Source organism: Ambystoma mexicanum, chromosome 12, assembly GCF_040938575.1.
Source record: "Ambystoma mexicanum isolate Mex_15411 chromosome 12, UKY_AmexF1_1, whole genome shotgun sequence".
NCBI lineage: Eukaryota > Metazoa > Chordata > Amphibia > Caudata > Ambystomatidae > Ambystoma > Ambystoma mexicanum.
In genome coordinates, this window is record NC_090936.1 from 456,784,534 (window position 1) to 456,802,139 (window position 17,606).

General features: G+C 44.6%; 2 protein-coding genes across 3 annotated transcripts in view; one reads left to right on the forward strand and one right to left on the reverse strand.

Annotated features, from left to right (window-relative positions):
• Positions 1–8,824, reverse strand: part of PEX26 (peroxisomal biogenesis factor 26) — a 546,723-nt gene extending 537,899 nt beyond the window's left edge. For both annotated transcript variants that reach the window (XM_069628688.1, XM_069628687.1), the window contains exon 1: positions 8,748–8,824. The gene's annotated coding sequence lies outside the window, so the exon portion shown is untranslated. The remainder of the gene's footprint in view (positions 1–8,747) is intronic.
• A 109-nt stretch (positions 8,825–8,933) lies between these two features.
• The window catches only part of GPR19 (G protein-coupled receptor 19), a 279,024-nt gene continuing 270,351 nt past the window's right edge, over positions 8,934–17,606 (forward strand). Inside the window, exons 1-2 of the mRNA XM_069628692.1 lie at positions 8,934–9,022; positions 14,296–14,394. The gene's annotated coding sequence lies outside the window, so the exon portion shown is untranslated. The remainder of the gene's footprint in view (positions 9,023–14,295; positions 14,395–17,606) is intronic.

A 17,606-nucleotide genomic window follows, 5' to 3' on the forward strand; every position in this document is an offset into this window, starting at 1 on the left:
AGACCCTGCTTCAATATTATGTAGCATCCCAAAAACGGCATCACATTTCACAGTGGTTGATTTGAAAAATGCATTCTTCTCCATCCCCTTGGCAGAAGAAAGCAGATACCTGACAGGATTCACATTAGGGGGAAAGAGATACGAGCATTGCAGGCTACATCAGAGTTACTGTGAAAGTCCAAGCATATTCAACCGCATACTACACGAAGACCTGGGTAATTTACCAGTTGAAAGCACGATCATTCAGTACGTATACGATTTGCTTGTCTGCGCACAGAGTGAAGAGATGTGCAGAAAAGACTCAGTAACACTTTTGACGCTGCTGGCGATTAAAGGGTACAAGGTGGACAAGGGAAAGCTACAATACTGTCAGTCAGAGGTGCTGTACCTGGGACAGCTGATATCAAAAGACGGGAAAAGAATAATCCCTGACAGAGTGGAAGCAATAAGGTCAGTGAGAGAACCAACAACAGTGAAGGAGATGCAGAAATTCTTGGGAATGTGTAACTATTGTAGAGCATGGATATTAGATTATGCAGCCTACACCAGGCCATTACTGCAAGCACTCAAGGAGGCCCAGCAAGAGAACAGGAAAATAGAGTGGTCAGAAGAAATGAGTGACTCGTTTGGGTCGCTAAAAGAGCTGATTTCGAGTGCTCCAGTACTCGCCAATCCTGATTATCAGCGCAAATTTTACCTGTTCTCACATTGTAAGGGAACTCTTATGACAGCTGTACTGACACAAAAGACTTCCCTAGGACACAAACCATTGGCTTACTATAGTGGCACATTGGATGCAGTGATGCAAGGCCACTTCGCGTGCGAGCAATCTCTCGCTGCCGCCGCGTTCGCCATTGAGAAAAGTGCCACAATAGTAATGGGGTGCCCTGTCACGTTGTTTGTGGAACACTCATTATTTGCAATACTTGAAAGATCAAAAAGTACACTGACCACACAGCGAGCAACTGCTTATGAGATAATATTGTCCAGCGCCAATATTCACGTGGTAAGGTGCAGGACAGTAAACCCGGCAACATTCATCACAGAACCATGCACACTAGAGGACATGCAAGAACACAATTGTGCAACTTACACAGGAGAAATGGGGGAGGGCATGGTGGTGTGCGAAAATGCCCTGAGCGAGGGAGAGGTGTACTTTGTGGATGGGTCAGCGTCGATTGACATGGACACAGGAGAGACACATGTGGGACTGGCAGTAGTGAGGCTAGAAGAAGGTGAGTATGAAATACTAGTACAGTACCGCCTTCCGTCCCATTTCTCAGCCCAAGCAGCGGAAATTATCACCCTAATAGAAGCATTACATGCAGCTAAAGGATGTGCAGTAACAATATATACAGATTCAGCCTACATGACGACAGTACACGGAGGTCTAGCCCGGTGGGGGCGGAGAGGGTTTCGAAGGGCAGATGGGACCCCAGTGCAACATGCTGAATTACTGAAAGAATTGATTGAGGCCCTAAAAGATCCAACAGTGGTAGCAATAGTGAAGTGCCAAGCACATACGTCCAACACAGACGTTGTGTCTTTGGGGAACGCGGCAGCGGACGCTGCTGCCAAGGAAGCTTCGTATTTTGAAAGACATGGAACAGGAGAGTACCTATTGCAGCACAAGACGAACGAAGAGCCCCCAGAAGAATACAATGCCATGCCCATATCACAAATACTAGAGCTGCAGGAAGGGGCCAGTTGTGATGAAAAGATGGTTTGGGAAAAAAGGGGGTGCAGCCAATCGGCAACAGATTTATTATGGCGCCAAAATAACTCAGGGAAAGTAGTGATGCCCATCAAACTGTTAGAGATAGCATTTCAGCAATTACACTTTCCAGCGCATAACACTAAACAACACATTGCAGCAGAGATACAAGAAGACTGGTTCGTGCCATGTCTCCAGGAGCACATATCTAGATTGACAATGGAGTGCACAACGTGCCAAATATATAACTCTGGAATGACGCTACGAACACTCAGGGGGACAATTCCAAAACCCATAGGGCCCTTCAGAGAACTGCACATTGATTACGCAGACATGGGGGAGAGGTGTAATGGGGCACGCTACATGATAGAGGTTGTATGTCCATTTTCGAGGTGGGTGGAAGCAGGCCCATGTGCGCGGCCTGATGTTAAAAGCGCTGCAAAGTTCCTAGTAAGGGAAGTGTTCCCGCGTTGGGGAATTTGCGACGTAATTCGCTCAGACAACGGCACTCATTTTGTGAACGAATTCTTCAAAGAAGTGACCACGTTATTCGGAATAAAGCATAAATTGTGCTCGATTTATCATCCTCAAAGTAATGGTGTTGTCGAAAAGATGAACGGACTGTTAAAAGGGAGACTGTCTAAATTGTGTTTTTCGTTGAAGAAAAACTGGATCTACTGCTTACCCCTTGCGCTGTTTGAGCTGAGGAATCAGCCGAGCAAGGACCACCATCTGTCCCCGCACGAAATTGTGACAGGGAGACGGATGCACACAGCACATTCCCCACTACACCAACACTCAGATGCACACAGAAGCGCCACGATATTGGGAGATGAATTCACAGAATACCTGAAGAAGCTAACTAGGGCAGCACGTGCAATCTCAAAGCAGCTCTCACCACCATTCACAAGGGAAGAAGGAAACACAACGGTGTCCATTGCAGAACATGAAGCACAGGTACAATTAATGCCAGGAAAGTTCATTTATGTCCGGAGCTTTGTGTGCCGGTGGAATGCCCCAAGGTTCCATGGGCCGTACGAAGTGGTATTTTGTACCCCTACAGCTGTAAAAGTAAAGGGGCTCAAGTACTGGATACATTTGACAGATGTGCGAAAGGCATATAATAGTGTACAGGAAGAGATGGATAGGGAGGCACAGACAACAGCAAACAAAAGTAATGAAAATGATGAGTGAGCGTGAACAAGTGAATGGAGGTGTGTAACTGATAGACAAAGTTGTTAACGAAAGAAATTATATTACAGGTTATTGATCGAGATAAATGAAAAAAAAATGTGTTCCAAGTGAAAATAACGATGTGTATATTTTCTGCTCCATTCTCTGTGCATTTCCCACCTTCTCCCCTCCCCCACCCAACCCATCTCCCTTTCATGACCTCCTGGTACATACAGTGCCAAAAAGAATGTTTACATGCACGCACTTAATGCACTTTTATATCTCAAGCAGGAACTACCATGGCAACTAACGGGCAGCCTGCAACGGATAGATTTGTTAGATATAGAGAAGTTTTAGCTGAAAGATGAAGATATTCGTATGAGTGTGGATTGTCTGTATGCATTACATTATTTTTTACAATACTGTTTGGCTTGGTTACATATTGGTTTATAGCGTTCATCTCTATCGAGATGAACGAGGGGGGAGGGAACAACGGGATTAATGCGACAAATGAAACAACAACTGCAAATACTAAAGAAGGTGATTTTTTGGTGTAGGACGGATCTAAACTTGTATGGGGATATTACACGACACCGCCCAATGTTGCTATCTCGCCAAATGAACGGCTGCAGGAAAAAATGCGAAACAGCACAACTTCCCCGCCAAAAGCATCTAATTACAATGCCCACAGTTTAAATGATCGCAACCCCTCTGTTATATCATGGTTATACAACACCCCCACCAGCGTGTCCACTCCCGCAACAGAAAACACACTGATAGATAGTATAAAGAAAGAGAATGAAAAGACGGCTGTGAGATACGAAGCATTATACAATGAATGGGAAAAGGGGGCGAAGGGGAGAAAGGGGGGCCTACACTGTTCCTCGTCCTCAGTAGAAGCTGGGAGATATCTTAGAAATAACAGGAGGAAAAGGGAGGCGGGAAGGAGAAAATATGACGAGTATTACGGGTTGGGACTGGACAAAATGGAAGACCCACGACACCCCCACCAGACAAATAAATGGTATGCGGACATGAGTGCAACGGCTAAGCAAACAACAAATGAGAGCTGTTATGTCGGCTCCCTCATTCCCCATGCTTCATGTACACCCAAAGTATTGCTGCCCAAAGAGTTGCCTATTGTCGATGCCCAATGTCTCCTTCATCTCACGTTGTGCAGAATTAAGAACACCTTCCAGGCACATGAGGTAACTTTTAAAATGCTGCAGAATGAGAAGACATGTTATTCCGAAGGCGGTAGGAGTGATATGTTTGGAAGAACCATTTTTTATAATACAAGGGACATTATTTTCAGAATATAGGTGGAAAGATGAAGAAATAATGTGCAAAGCTGAAGCACTGCGAGGTGTGGCACCAGAAAAACTGCAGTGGATAGAAAAAACATGCACACCAGTATGGAAGGAGCACATCTCAAAAATGACTTGGGTGACGGCCATTGAAAAGCCCTTCAAGCTACAGAAAGAAATAAACTATGAACTGTGTTTCAAGGGAGACCCGAAAGTGATCATGGGGGTAAACAAAAATTGCAACAAGACCCTCACCATCCCAGATATGAGAAAGGGAACAGCGGCCCTCATGGACACTTATTGGGTATGTGGCAACCAGGCATACCTCCACCTCCCACAATCATGGAGTGGCAGCTGCTCATTGGCCACCCTACATTCCGCACTAATGGTGATACCGGAAAGCCACATTGATGGGAGCAAGAAAATGTGAGCGACCCCTCAGCAGAATGAGGCCCAGCCAACTGTAGAGTCACAAGTATATGTCCTGTCTTCCGGTAACAAGGAGGAGATGCTGTCACGAAACAAACGATCATCGAACTACATATCAAAAGCATCATCAGAGCTACTGGCACAGATCCCGGATAGATATCGAGTATTCAGCTCTGCAGAAACTTTCTTCGCCTCACTCATCCCTAGCATCCAGGCACGAGCAAATGCAAAATGGCTCCAAATAACACGCGGGGAGCTGATCCAGCTGGCGAATGACACTGAAGAAGGATTTAACGTAATAAAGGTGGAACTGCGAGCACTGCGGCTAATTACCATGCAAAATAGGAATGTCTTGGACCTGTTGACAGCAATGGACAGAGGTGTTTGCCGAAAAATTGGAAGTGCCTGCTGCACTTTCGTACCTTCCGAAGACGCAGATAATGGTTCCTTGTCCCATGTGATCGAAGCAGTACATAACCTAGGAGAAAGAAAGAAAATGGAAGGTGGAGCAGAAGCAAGCACATGGTTCGACAACATCTTCTCCTGGGTCCCATCATGGCTGGGAATGACTGTTACATTTTTGATGCCGACAGTAGTGTTCCTCCTTTTTATCTTTTGTATGTGCCAGGTGGACCTTCGATGTTGTGCAAACGCAGTACCAAACGGTGAAATGATGATGGTGACAATGGGCAACGCTCGCGGTACAGTACAACATATGCAGGAAGTAGAGGTACAAACAGGAACAGAAAACACACCAAGATACCAGATGGTGCCTAGGTACCACAGCGGAGATGTAGTAGACAGGCTGTGGCACACTACAATGAAAGAGCCCCGTATACTTGAATGGTATGAGGAGGTGTGGGTGGATTTGGACGAGGAAGAAGGGTGTATATATCTGACCTGCACCCCGGACGAGTATGCTAGAAGGGGAGAGAGCCTGCGAGGAGTGTGTAGGGCATGGATGCCCATAAAAGGTACCCCTGCATGGGATGAGGCTGTAGCTGAAGAAGAGGAATGCAAGAGGTTGAGTGAGTTACAGTATTCGTTACTTAAGTAACGAAAGGGGGGAAATGTACGGGAGGATTGGTCCAAGAGACCCCCCCTCCCCTGCAGCCTCTCCCCTCTGTGAAGACCATGGCTCGTCAGGGGTTCCCCCTGCCACTAGCTGAAGACATTGACCAAACATGCTGTATTTAGCTAGGCCCTGGAAACCATTTTGTGAAATCAAAATGGTTTGAGCCCTGTGCACCACAGCGCGGCCCCCACCCCTGGAGAGGCTCACTTGTCCCTGCGGCCGCAGCTCCCTGGCAGATCTGCTGAGAGCCCGTTCCCACGAACAGACGGACATGAGCTAGTGCTAGATGCAGACTTAGGACACCCAATATTATAGCAACACTACAGGAACACATTCATAATGACTTCTAACGGGACATGATAACTCGGACAGCTCGTCCCTTGCCCTGAGACCCAACCTCGCGATTTATAATACCTGGTCAACAGGACGATGGTAACCATGTATTGATGTATCACCAAAAGACCCCACTCTAGGTGAATTCCTCCTGTGTTGCATTAACCTGTAGAATAACCTATTGGAAGATTTACCGGGGAAGATAATATTGCAATGTTGAATGAATGCGGTGTGCGTGGCCTTAGGGCAGAAAGCCAGGAAAGACGCTCATCACTGACACTGGTCACGGCTGGCACAACAACACTGTCCGGATGAACCCAGCTGACCTGCCCGGCCCACGAGGGTAACCAGTGACGTCCACCAACCACGGCAAACCACATCACAGCGGCACCTATAGTTAGTCGTCGCCACCCAATCCCCACGAACTTGTGCCCCCTATAGTATGTAGGTTCTTATGACATTTTTTTTGTAAATATATATGCCTGTCTTTGCTATTGTCAGACAGAGCGCTCTCGGAGTTTGCAGAGTCCTTTGCATGCCCTATTCTGATTGATAAACTCCCCTTTAAGCTCACCCGCACTTTGTCTTAGCCTTATTCCCATCTTGGGAGAGTCCATTATTGTCTCTCATTGTGGGGAGGATCGTGCTATCTGGGGGACGCTCGCCTTCAACCTATTCGATTCCAGGGGATCACCAAAGGTTTCTCTCAGACTGGGACATTGTCCTGCATCACCTGCAGCGGTACTCGCGGGCCACATGGTGCCCAAGGAAAATGAGAATGCTGGGACTGGTGTGAGCACTTGCTCCACTTGGGAAAGGCTCCTTCACAGGAAGCTAGCAGGAGATATGGCTGAAGGTTCTAGGGGAGACGAGGACTATGGGGGGGATTCTCAAACAGTGCAAGGGCCCGTACAACGGCTGGCGAGATAGCTTGCCACTCATATAAACGTGGGTATCGGGAGTCATCTACATAGTTTATGGACTCGAGGTGGGGGGCATCCGAACTGGGTGCGTTGTTGGTTACATGTGTTGGGATCAAGGAGGGCATAGGGTAGAAGGTGGGGGGCGAGAAGGGATGGGGAGGGGTGGGGTTACATTTGTTCTTACTGTTGAAAATGCCAATAAAATAAAATAAAAATTGAAAGTGCATTGTTACTGTGCTGCCCTCACCAGCCAAAATAAGCTCCCTGGCCCAGCACGAACACACCCACACACACATTATTTGACTCAACATTCACTCACTTATTCACACACAGCATTCACTCACTCGTTGCATGAGAGGATCATAAGTGACCTTCCCATACATTTTATATCCCCCTGAACCAGTTCCAAATAGCCACAGGGAAATGTTTTTCCTGTGCACCTCTTTTGAAAATCGGGATTTACTTGAAAATGGCCATAACCCCCTTTCTACCTTATGACCGTGCGCAGTTGTGCATTTGGTGGGAAAAGAGCACCTCAATGTGCACAACTATGATGCACACATTTAAATGTCCTCTGTGTCCGGTTCACCACCTTTTTGGCAAAAGTGAAGTGAATGAGCATCCCATCAGTTGCACCAAACACGTTTTGAAAATCGTGGCACAATGGCTTTTCCCTACTTATCACTTCTTTACGCTGTACGGTATTATTTTATTATTTATTTTGCATTTTTAAAGCGCTCACACAGCCCGTGGGCATCGAGGCGATGTTACAGGAATTGTTCGTTTATTTTTTTTCGAACCTGTGTTGCTTCGTGTCATCCGAGACTTTCATTTCAGATAGTGTGGTTCAATGTGTCCCGAGGTAAATTAGGAATGGGAAAGGACACACGAGAAGGAAAGGGTGCATGGGGTATTCACTGTTCCTACAGTCATTAATCCCAGATTTGCTCATGGGCAGGTATTGTGTTAAATACCATTAGCTCCAGAGCAGATACTGTGACTAGAATCGTTAGCCCCAGAGTACGTACTTTGCAGAGCAGGTATTGTCACGTTCTGTGGAGATAAGCCCCAGGGCAGGTATTCTGTCATATGTAACGGATTAGAAGGAACTGTGCCTGGAATCGGTATCCCAGGTCCGGTACTGTGGCCGTAATTATTTGCCGCATGGCAGGTATTGTCAGGTGTAGCTGATCAGCGGTTACGACGTACTGCATCGGAAGTTATTCGCGCCAGAGCAGGTATTATGTATGCACTCATTCGCTCCAGCCAAAGGACCTTTAGTGCTAGAGAAATTATTCATCGTCTTGTTGTTTCGATGTCTGCAGCCAGTAAACCTAGAACAGACACTGTGTCTGCAGTTATTATTCACAGAAGGGTCATTCGACCCAGAGAAAGTACCGGATCTGCAGCCATTAGCCCAGGGAATCATTACTTTCAGAGTAGGCACTGCGAGCATTCCAGAACTGTACCGTAAACGAGCTTCGGAGCAGCTCACATGCCCACGATACCAACCACAACAGACTGCCTTGGGTAATTTCCAAACCAGATGTTTAGAAAGTCACGGATGTTTAGAAAGTCACGTACTTAAAATGTTTAATTTCAACATGTGATAATTGTACAATAAAACGAATTACAGCTTCAGCTGCTGCCTCTCACTTCAACGTGCATTTCCAGAGGTTGCAAAAGGGCTCCTCTTACCAAGATAACAACAAAGCGGTGAGAGTGATCTAAGTTACTGTATGCTAAAAGAAAAGCATATAAAATTCCCTGCTACGAGCTGGATATTCACTCACCTGATCCCGCCTGGAATCAGGAAATGAACGTTTCCTAAAGGGAAATGTTGATAAGTTGCTTTCATTATCAATAACAAATTTAAAGTCCCTATCAGACCCGATAACATTGTGTGCGCGTTCAAAAGTTTGCCGACACTTTCTAACATGCCTTTAATTCGTCATGACGTAACTCTTAAATGCCGTTAAATCGTCGTGAATTTTGCACGGCGGACGTCTAGTACGTACTTAGGGAGAGAATCATGGAGGAAGGGGCAATCCATGCCTTGTACTGGCAGGTATTAGGCGCTTATGCATCTAGGAAGTGTTTCGAAGTGTCAGGTTTTTTTAGGCTGGTGGGTTTGTTTTTCCTATTTTGACTTTGGTTGCACCAACAGCAGATGTTAATGTGTCTTCTTGGCTGGTATTATCCCCATGCACGCCGAGGGAATTTCAGGGCAGATGTTTTTTCCAAATTCGGCTGCCAGCAGCAAGTCGGATTATGCATCATCTTTCTTCACCTGCGCAACACGGCTTTCAATGTTTAAAAAGAGGAAAATGTACCGCACTCTCTGCAGTCAATTTGAACAATGGAAATGTCCAATTTCCAAACAAAATAGCACAGCGCACAACACTGAAAAGGTCACGAAAAAAAATATTTAATGTTGCACAAAGGAATTGTTTAAAATAAACAAAAAATACAAAGTATGGCTGGAACAGCAGCAAAAACAGAGGCAGGACGCCCGGCAGCACGGCCCGCACTTAACACGTTTCACACTCAACTGAGTGCTTGGTAACGTGAGGAAACAAGGGGCTAAAGCACCATAATAGTTGTTACAGACATAGGGCCTCATCACGACTTGGGCGGTAACGCTATTAGCGGGGGCGCTATTAGCCCTACCGCCGAACTCCCCGGCGCTAATAGCGCCGGATCACGAGTTCGGCGGTAATGGAAGTCCCCATTCCCCACTGAGCCCATTTGGGAATGCCCCATTCCCCATTGGGCTCAATGGGGAATCTTTGCGCTAATACCGCCGGCGGATTTCCCACCGGCGGTAATAGCGCGAATTTTCGGCGGATTTCCCCCCAGCTCAGAGCTGGGGCGAAATCCGCCGAAGCCCTGATTCGGCGGACCCTTAAATCCGGCGGTAATAGCGCTACTGCCGGATTTAAGGGTTAATGCCGAAGTCGTGATGAGGCCCACAGTCCTTTAACTATGTCTATGGAACTCAGAACGGTGCCTAGGCAGATGGAAAGAGCAGCGGCCATGATGGAATGAAAATGCCAGAGTGAAATACCTGGAGCCAAACAGCACATATACTAATGAGTGTACTGCAAGCAGGGTCATAGCAATAGCAAAATGATGAAGGCTCAAATGTGCGCATTCCATGTCAGGCAACACTGCAATTCCAATGCCAATAAAAGTAGTTAAGCAGTATACATAGAGAAAAGTAATTCCGAGTGGAAGCACAATATATTAAATAGCCACACGAGAAAATGAATGGCATAAGTCTTGGTCCTCCTTCAAAAAAGTATAGAATACTAATACCAGTGAACTGGAGATAAAGTGCATATACAAGCAATTATAGCAGCAAATAGAAGTGCAAACAATGCAAAGTGCAAACACAAGCAATAATAGCAGCAAGGTTATGTGCAAATTGAAGTGCAAACAATGCAAAGTGCATACACAGGCAATAATAGCAGCAAGGTAATGTGCAAAAATGCAGAGCCATGGTCACAGTAAAAGTGTATATACAAAAAGAAGTTTTCAACATTCTGGCTGATGGAATAAAAGGCAATTGCACACATTTGTAGCAGCATAATGGAGCATAAATGCAAAGGTTGAAAGATAAAAATCTATTAAAATGCATGATATAGCAATCAGGCCCCATTAAAAGATGAAATAAAGTGTAAGTGCATAGCAGCATAATACTGTGCAAATATGCCGGGCCTGGATGCCGGAATCAATGGTAGCAAAAAATGTGAGATATCAGCATCATTAAAAAAGGGGGGGGGATCTAGCAACCTCGATACTATGCAATTATGCAAGAGCCAGAATGACAGCAATGAACATATATAAAATGACAGAGTCCATGGCTAACCAGTTGAGAGGAGATGATGTAAAAACATTTTTTTTGCCAAAAGATCATAGATCTAACATGGGCTATGAGAATAAGGATTAACTACTATTAACCAATATTAAAGGTGGTAGTTAATACTAGTGCAGAACTCAAAAACCATAATCAACTACAAAACTACATACACAAGGAAGGCAGAGCTACATAGACAAGAAAAAGAAGATAAAGGAGAATAAACAAAAACAACAAAGAGCTCAAGTCCCAAAAAGGACGTGTTACAGCAAAAATAAAATAGTTGAACATAAACAATCTGAAAACTAAAACACTGATGAAATAAGGTGTTGAATAGTACAAACAGGCCAAGGATATAATATATTAGGAGAAAAAATTGCCAACAAAGAAAACCTAGGCCAAAGAAATCAAAAAGCAACTGCAAAAGGAGAGATAACACAAACATAAACCATAGCATCCAAATTTAAGTCCCCAAGAATGTGTAGAGCTCCTCATCAAGGTTATGTCCATTGGGAAATTTGGTATCAAGGTCCAAGATGAAACGTGTTTCCAGTTGTCTCAATTTTAGGACGCGGTCTCCACCCCTAGGATGAATGGGAATATGTGCAACTGCAAAGAACGTAAGCAAATTTAAATCATTCTCATGCTCATGCTGAAAGTGTTTGGCCATGGGGTACGCGGGATCTAAGTTTTTAATGGCCCTGAGATGCTGGAGAATTCTGAGCTTGAGCTTACAGGTAGTGCTCCCCACATACCACTTCTTACATGGACACGAGAGGACATAGACAACAAAATTAGTGTCGCAGTTAATGGAGTGATTAATGATTTGATTGCATTTGGTGACCGGATGCAAAAAGGATTTACAAGAGATGGCATGGGCGCATGCTTTACATTTGGCACATTTAGTAAAACCGATGGTGGAGACCGCCAGCCAATTTGAAAATGAAGGACCGGAAACACTAGGAGACAAAAAACTGGAAACAAGCTTGTCTCTGAGCGAAGGTACTCTCTTGTACGTAATGGTGGGGCGTTTAGAGAGTAAAGGGCATAAATCTTTATCCAGGATCAACACGCGCCAGTGTCGTTCAATGATCCTGCGGACATTGTGGGAGGCATTGTCGAAAGAGACAATGAGTCTAGGTTCATCATCTGCTGAGATCTTATTTGTTTTGGTGCCATACAATAGTTTGTCCCTACAAAGTCCTCGGGCTTTGATATAGGCCATTTCGATGATACGTTTGCTATAGCCTTGTTGCAAAAAATTAGTAGCCATGCGGGCAAAATGGTGGTCAAAAGATGCCAAATCAGTACAATTCCTGCGGTAACGGATAAATTCACCGTACGGAATACTTCTTTTACATGGTACTGGATGGCAACTGGTAGCATGCAGTGGTAAACCGGTATTTGAGGGTTTCTTATTCAAGACAGTGTGGAAGCCAGATGTACCTAAAGTTACTACCACATCAAGGTAAATCACCTCGGTGGTGCTGTGACATTCTGTAAAGCGTAAATTGGTCACATTGGTGTTAATACTTCTCACAAACAACTGCCAATCAATTTCGCTGCCCTTACAAATAACAAAGACATTGTCAATGTAACGCCACCATGCAACGACTTGAGTAGAGAAGCTGGATGCAAGCAAATCGCATAGAAATGTAGCCTCCCACCACCCCATTGTTAAATTCGCATATGATGGGGCTATTCTTTAACTTCCTTCACAAGGTGAGGGATTCTGATTTGAACATTGCAGGGAGATGTGCCTACTTTACCGCTCAGTGCTGCCAGGCAGTGCATTGAGCTGTACCGGCCAGAGTCTGTTTGTACCAGAAAATGTCTCTCTTGATTTTCCCCCCACCCACCCTGGCTTTTCTTCTGCTGTCTATCTGTATAGGACAGAGTTCCTTCATTTCCCTGCATTGTCTGGCTGACTAGATGCCAGCATGTTCATGTATACTATGCTAGTATACAGTGAAAATTCAGACTCCTACGTAGTCTTGCCAGCGAGATAACAACAATTGAGTATTTCGCCTTAAAACTAGCCATAGTGTAGGCAGAGGTCTTCAATCTGTGGGGCACCCCCCCTGCCTGGGGGTCACAGCGACATGCCTTGCAGGGGCGCGTGATCCAGGACAGCGAGAAAAGAGAAAACATTTTTTTTTACTCAACTGCATGGCGAGCCACTGGTCCCCCAATGCCCATGCTCAGTCAGTGGGGCGTGATTGGGGGTGGCCACGAAACAGAAAATAAATGCAGCCTGGACGTGCACTTTCCTGCATTTGGATCGCGCATCCAGGCTGCGTTGTTGCTTGCTGCTGGTGCCGTTCATAGGAAAAAAGTCTACAAATTCAAAAATGCTGCCGAAACTTGCATTGACTAGTTGGCTTTAAAAAAAAAAAAATGTTTGTCAGAGCACCACCCCAATACTCTGTAATTTGTGTGCCCCTTGCTTTGTGTTTTATCACAGGTTATATTTATAAAGATGTTATGTTGCTTTTTCTTGTGCTGACAGCAGTTATTAGGAAATTAAACTGGGTTCATAGGTGCCAACTTTTATTAAAGAGGCAGAAATGTCCCAACCCATTGCCCAGCCCAACCCATCCCCTGGCCAAACACATTTTGTAGCACTTCCTTTATAGTAATTGCAAAAAGTCATTTCATGAACAGGTTATGCATTTTTTTTAAATTTAACCTTAAACACATTAAAAGAGAAGAACAATATACACGTAATTATATTTTGTGTATATATAACGTCTCAGCAAAGGTCTGTCAACCTGCTGAGCTACCCCGGTAGCCATCTACTATAGAGCGAATCTATGCATCCCTTGATGTACTTAAAATCACTGCATTACCAACAGTACTTTGTGTGCACCACTGCCATAGAAGTGATTTAAAAGTGGAATTCATGTATATCTCCTGCTGGGGGTGCCAGGCCTTCGCCTGCATGGGGCACCATATGTTGCAGAGAAGCCAGGGGCCCTCATGTCTGGCATGGCAGCCGCGGCAGACTCTGCTGCTACTTCAGCGCCATCATCGAACTGCAGCAAAAGCTAAATGACTATTACTCGATGTTTCCGAAACTTAACTTGCTGGGTTAAGCACTACCGTGTCAGATTCTATGTAAGATATGTAGATGAATGATTGGAATGCCAGCAGGCTGGACTTCTAAACGATTCTAGGCAGGGAATAGAAAGGGTAAACTATAACAAGCTGATACTCTTTCTCTCGCTATATCATTTTTTGTCTCTGTAACGGAGTATAAGTCACATTTTCAGGTATGTGCTCTGACTGCGCTGTTCTCTCTGCCAGCTGGGGTGGACTGGCCCATAGGGAACTCTGGAGATTTCCCGGTAGGACCAAGCACCTCAGGTCCCTTTTGTGTGCAGGGGAGGATGTGCACTAACTGGCAGTGTGTAGTGCGCAAATATTGGTACGGTCAATATGGTACATCTAGAACATTTGTTATTGTACTTTTTCAATTGCAGGAACACAAATTGGCTCGATCATCCCATCTAGGACATCAAAATCCCCAGCAGCAGTGGCACCATAAAAAATCCTGACATCTGTAGTAGGACTTGCCGACGGTAAGAATGCCTTTTTTAAGAACGACTGTGATGGTGGGGTAATTTTAAAGGTATAGTTAGGAGTCACAATCAGGGATTTCAAACCTATTTTTAAGGCTGTTCCTTTCTCATGTCCAGTTTGGCAAGGTACTGAAAGTTAGCGTCTCATGTGGGAGTTGCATTTACAGTGCACTGTGTACTCTCTCCTGGTTTCCCAGCGTTGGGTCCTGCTTACTAGCTGATTTTAACACCAAAGAGCTGGTTTTAATCCCTGCACACCTAATCTTAAAGTCTCATGTAGACCCATGTATCCTTGACTGTACATTTTCATTGCAGCAGCATTGCCCCAAGCATCGGTGTATAAACTTAACCACATGTGTCCCTGCAACAAAAATCCAGTGAAGCACTTGACACAGTCACGCAGGCAGGATTTTTTTTCCATATGTACCATTGGTTGAGTAGAAGTGCTTAAGGTTTATATCGGCAATGTGCATGCAGGTGTGGATTTTGCCACCAAATCTGTGGGCAAGTCCAGGCCCACACTTAAAAATAAATAAATAAAAGTTGAAGCTAGGACTTCACGATCTGAACAGGGAGTCTTCAGAGACTTGTATCAATGTGGTGTTTTTTTTTTCAATCCACCCAGTATTTCTGACTCATTTTTGCAAGGGTTTACCCCCCAAGATTTTCACATGGTTCGTTTTAAATCTGCATGTGGTCTTTAGCAGGTTCATTATTATTTTTTAGGCATTTTTAATTTTTGAAAACTTGAAATATCGTGACATACGTGGGGGTTTGCAATGTTTTCACAGATTCAGGCTCCTTTTTTTGATGGATCGTTGGTACTAAGTGAAAAGATCTTTTTCACTGTACCGATGGGAGAAAAAAGATTCTTTCTAAATAGAACTATCATACTTATCAACCCCTGCCGCACATGAGTGCACGCAGTGGCTGACAGGCTCTGTGAGCCCCAGCGGGCGGAGTCGTCGCAGACGGCAGAAGAGAGTTTTGGACTGTCTACGTGTGCGAGTGTATGTGGATGCATTTGTTGATGCAGGGTGGTGGGTGTTGAAATTGTGTGCTACCCCCTCCCCCAATTAGCGAGTGAATGTGGGGGTAACTAGGAGGGGGCAGTATTTGCTATCCCCGCATTTTAAAGCCAACACAAAAACGGATGAAAAAAATCGGTCTTCGTGCTTTAAAATGCGGATATATCACATAGAACCAGATCATTTCCTAGTGCCCAAAGATGGTAGGAATCTCAAACGAAAAGCAGGAGAGGTGGAAACAGACAAAAGAAATGCAAAAGCACAGACATATGATGTCTCTTATTGGGACTTTGGGTTCACATGGATCGCAGTTGCTGGAGAAGTTAAGCTGCAGTGTGTGGTTTGTGGCGCTACATTAGCAAATGACAGCCTGAAGCCAACACAATTAAGGCAGCATTTGGAAACAAAACATATCGATTTAGCCAAAAAAGACCACAGATTTCTTTGTACAGCAGCTGCAAGGCATAACAAAGCAAAAAGACACTGTTCAAAATGTGGCCTCAGTACCTGCAAATGCTTTGGAAGCTTCTTGCCACATTATCTGGGCAAAAACAAAAAGCCTTTTACAGGTGCTGAGAAAGTAATTCTGCCAACAATTCTCACTGTCAGCCGGGTAATGCTTGGTGACGGTGCAGCAGAGAAATGCAAGTATACCTATGTCCTACACCACAATTTTCTGCTGCATAACTGACCTGTCCTCTGATATCAGTACAGAATTGATATCGCGCTTGAAACAGTCAATTTGCCCTACGGTTGGAAGAAGCCACTGACATTTCAAAAGCAGCACATTTGATTGCTTATTTGAGGTACTGCCATGGAAAAGAAATATTGGAAGATATCTTATTTTGTAAACCAATTCAGGGCAGAGCAACTGCATCTATAGTCTTTGACATTAACTACTTCCTAAATTCACACTGCTTAAAGTGGGAGGCGTGTGTTGGTACTTGCACGGATGGTGCTCCTTATGTTTGGTGCTCGAGCTGGGTTAAAAGCTAAAGTGTTGAGAGGTGCCTCTACATATATTGTGGACACACTGTGTGATACACCAGGAGCATTGCCTGTGCTCAATATGGGGAATTAACACTTGGAGGTGCTGACTTTTGTTGTAAAGATTGTACATTTTATTAAGGTCCACCCCACAAGAGCCCGTCTGCCACATTATTTGCAGAAATGGGAGCTGAACATGATGCTTTGTTGTTTCACACAGAGGTCAGGTGGCTCTTCAGGGTAAAGGTTTTAAATCGTGTTTATGAACTCTGGAACAAAGTGAGACTTTCTCCTGGGTTTAGACCAGACGAAAGGAGAGCCTCTGTGTGATTCACGCTGGCTTGTACTGTTAGCTTACCATGGTGACATCTTTGAAAAGCTAAATTTTCTAAACCTCTCCCTGCAAGGCACAGAAACCACATAATTGGCTATGAACGCAAAAATATCAGAATTCAAGAAGAAACTGGAGCTTTGGAGGAGGAGGATTGATGTCGGCATTACGAATGCGTTTCCATTATTAGCAGATGCTCTGGAGGAGACGGAGTATGATTTTTCATGTGTTGCTGAACTAATAGGAAACCATCTCAGAACCAGTCTCCAAGTACTTTCCAGAGTACAATTGTAACATCAATAACTGGGTGGTTCAGCCTTTCCTGGCAGACATAGGGGCCCACCTCCCAATACACCTCCAGGAAGAACTAATGGAGCTTCAAAGTGACCGCCTACTGGAGAGCCAATTAAAAATAAAATGTCTTTGGGTGGATTTTGGCAAAATGCAGAGTTTCCAACTTTATCCAAATGTGCAGTCAATGTACTGTTATATTTCAGCACCTCATACCTTTGCGAGATTGGATTCTCAGCACTTGCAGTCCTAAAGACTGAATATCGGTCAAAGCTGGAAGAAAACCTGTGGTTGGCTATTGCACAAATTAAACCCAATAGTGACAGGCTGGCTGATGAAAGACCGGCCCACCCTTCACACTAGTTCTCCATTATGCCACTGTCCAACTTGCAAGTGACTGCATTGATAGTAATCTCAAAGTTGATGTACTTAAGAAACAAATTGTTACTTGTCAAATGTTGTTGTGGGAAATAAATATCCAACACTACTTTCACTACAGTCCCCTGTAGCAAAAAAATCAGAATGCTGCGTTTACACATATTTGCCCTCTAATCTAATTTGAGTTATTGCAAGCA